We start from the raw sequence: 3,667 nt of genomic DNA, 5'->3' as shown, positions 1-3,667 counted from the left end.
GCCCTGGCTGTCCTGGAACTCACTCTGTAGACCAGGCTGGCCTCAAACTCTGAAATCCACCTGCCTCTTCCCACCAAGTGCTAGGATTAAAGGCATGTGCCACCACTGCCCGGCTCTTCCCTCCTTTCTTGTCTTTCTTTGCTCTCTTTTGTTCTTGAGACAGTCTCACTATGTAACCTTGCCTGGCCTAGAATTCACTGTGTAGACCAAGCTGCCCTTAAGAGATCCTAATGCCTCTGCCTCTCAATGGGGATTAAAGGCATGCACTTTCACCCTGATATGATATGTGGCCCATTTCTTTCAGTGCAAGAAACATCTTTGAGGTAAATTAACTCATTTTATTATGGGAGCAGGGTTATTTGTTTGGTTTTGTTTTATCTTGTTTTTATAATAATGTATATTAAAAACTTAAAAAGTTAAAATTATATAATCTGAAATGCTAATTTAAACATGTCCCAAGGAATGTTAAAGTGAATTTTTAAATCATCAGTACTTTGGAGCATGAATGTCAACAATATTCGAAAACAGGATATTGAATTGTAATCATGTATATAGTATTTCGAATATAAATTTGAAATTAAAATTTTTGAAATTTCTGAGTTTCTTTCGATGAAAAAAAAGTTTCCCAAGTGATGCTAAAAGAACCATTTAAATTCATAGCAAAAAAAAAAAACTCAAACATCAGTTATCATTTGTCATTTTAACTCATAGCAAAAAACAAAAAACAAAAAACAAAACAAAAAACAAAAAAAAGCATAAGTCATCATTTGTCAGAACAAAATATAGTGGTGACATACTACATGTGTTAATGACTCAGTCACTGGAAATCCATAATTATTTTTACTTTTTTGGCAGGCCTTCTTTCTTTCTGGGTTGAGTATTTTTTTTATTTCAACATAAGCACAGGTCCATTTATTTGTTTATTCATTCATTTACTTATTTATTTATTTATTATTTACTTACTTATTCGTTTGTTTGGTATTCATGTCTATGAATTAACTTTTTTCCTTCAAGCTAGTTTTTCGTTCTTTGTTGTCCCCCAAGCTCAGCACCCATAATTCTAAACTTCGTCATTCAGTGGCCAAGAAATGTCCTGAACTTCTATCTTCCTTCCTTCCTTCCTTTCTTTCTTCCTTCCCTCCCTCCCTTCCTTCTTTTTCTCCTTCCTTCCTTCCTTCCTTCCCTCCTTCCCTTCCTTCTTTCTCTCCTTCCTTCCCTCCCTCCCTTCCTTCCTTCTTTCTCCCCTTCCTTCCTTCTTTCTCCCCTTCCTTCCTTCTTTCTCTCCTTCCTTCCTTCTTTCTCTCCTTCCTTCCTTCCCTCCCTCCCTTCCTTCTTTCCCTCCTTCTTTTCTTCCTTCCTTCCTTCCTTCCTTCCTTCCTTCCTTCCTTCCTTCCTTCCTTCTTTCCTGAGACAGTTTTACTATGTAACCTTTCCTGGCCTGAGTTTGAGATGTAGGAGAGTGTCAGGGACCAGTCAGACATTCAGGTAGACTGAGGTAGGCAGCAATGGGTGGCTGGCAGTGGAGGTTGCAGTGGCAAAAGCTGCAATTGTAGTGGCAAGAGTTGCTTACTGTTTGTAAATTTTCTCTTCCTTTAACTTTTCCCACCCTCACCCCCGACCCCCCCATCCCCACTGGCCAAGTGAGAGGCTTGGGAGTTTGTTAACACTTCATGAGCTTTTAGACAAAGTGTTCTCTATGTCAGAAAGAAGTACCTCATAGATAAAATGTTACACAAAAGGAACATTACAGAAGGATATTGATGGTAAGTTCAAGCAGTGTTTCATTCTATAAGGTCATTATAAGTTCAAAGCAATAGTTTCATATGACCTTGGTTTATCATAGTGCACACCTGTTTATCATAGTGCACATCCTTGGACCTGACCTAGAATGAAAGGTTTTCTTTGGTCACAATTTTGTTCTAAACCTGTTTTCTTATCCTCGGGCACTTGACCCATGACATAGGAAGCTTTGCAGAGCTCTGTTTGTAATGTTACTTCATAGGGGACTAGAGTTCACATGTATCAATTTAAGAGTTCTATAAAATTATTATCAGAAATTGTGAAACCATTTGTCTATACAGTATTACTATATGAAAGTACATCTTCGTGTTGATTCTGCAGGAAATCTGCCCAGGAATCCTTAGGCTATGTAATAGTGACAGGAAAGGCATAGCAGCCCTGGGATGAAGTCTCTGGTGACTTTGCATCTCAGAGCTCACCCATCACGGGCCATGCAAAACTGTGGACCATCTCCAGAAAATTCACTTGTGAGCCTTAGCCTTTCCTCGATATCTTCTGCCAGGAGAGCCTTTCATTTGTGTGAGAGAGAGACTATGGCCGTGATTGAACGCCGACCCAGAGTTTAATCAGACCTGGAATGCTGGACTCATTCTTGGGGATTTGAGGTGGATCTCCATGGAGCCCTGGCACTTGGGTTTCTAAGATAGTTCCCTGGGTCATTCTTACTATTAATCAAATTTGGAAGCCTCTACAATGAGAGAACCTGCTGTACTATCTTGAATCCAACGGGCTCGCAGTCTGAAGCGATGAATATGATAGATTCTAGCAAATGAGATTTTCTAAATAAAAAAGATTTTTTAGAATAGGAAAGCCACGGAGTTCTTGTTTCCTTCAGCCTAAGAATGGAGAAATGTACTTACCAGTCCTGGAAAGGTGATTCATATCACATGATGGCCTATGTGGCTCTGCCAAAAGCAAGCTTTAATTTAGGTCTAGGGATGCTGTGATCTGTGGGTGGATGACTGCTCAAGACATCCATTTAAGGAGCCACATCAGTCACATCCTGGTCACATGGGGTGACACGCTGGCTATTTAGTGGGTACAATAGTGTCACTTATTTCTCCAAGCCACAGGCCTTCTGGTATAAGTGTCCCAAGTGCAGTGGCAGAATACTAAATTCAGCTCTGTCTTTAAAATACCAACTTTTATTTTCATCCCATGGCTGGGTAAAGTGGTACTTCTGTTGTGTGATAGGATCTTGGCTCTGATCATATCCTGACCTTGGAAACTGCAAGTTTAAGAATAGCATAGCAGTGGGGAAGGGAGGAGATCTACCTTTAGACAGAGACATCACACCAGTCAGTGGCCTGGCTTGTGAATCAGCATACACATGCACATTTGTCTGCACCTGTGCTAGCTAGCTAGCTCTTCAGGGAAACATGGCTGCCAGTCTGCTGAGAACATTTCAACCCATCTTTAGGAATATAAGATGAAGCAGAGCATAGTCGGTTTATCATATGCAACTGTGATGATAATCTCTAGACTCATGGATTAATTATGCTGGCCCTCTTGGAAAATCCAGAAATGCAAAAGAAAAAAGAAAAAAAAGAAGAAAAAAAGAGAAGAAAAAAACAGAAAAAAAGGAGAAATTTACATGTAAATAAAGGAAATATCAAAAAAAGAATTGATATAAAAGAAAAAAATAAAATAAATGTTAGATACTACTATTAATTGAATAATTAGCATGTGCTGGATACTGCTATAGCTTCTATTATAGAAAATGTACTGGAAATTTGCACATACTTACACACTTAATTCTCACAACAATCTGTAATGTTTTATTTTATCATTCTCCTCTCTAAATAATATCTGTCTATATGTGCCCTTGGTTTTATCCTCTAAGAAAATTCATTTGTTAATTTCAAAA

Source organism: Mastomys coucha, unplaced genomic scaffold (genome assembly GCF_008632895.1).
Source record: "Mastomys coucha isolate ucsf_1 unplaced genomic scaffold, UCSF_Mcou_1 pScaffold23, whole genome shotgun sequence".
NCBI classification, from domain to species: domain Eukaryota; kingdom Metazoa; phylum Chordata; class Mammalia; order Rodentia; family Muridae; genus Mastomys; species Mastomys coucha.
The sequence above is the reverse complement of the archived record's forward strand: the minus strand, read 5'-3'. Positions refer to the sequence as shown.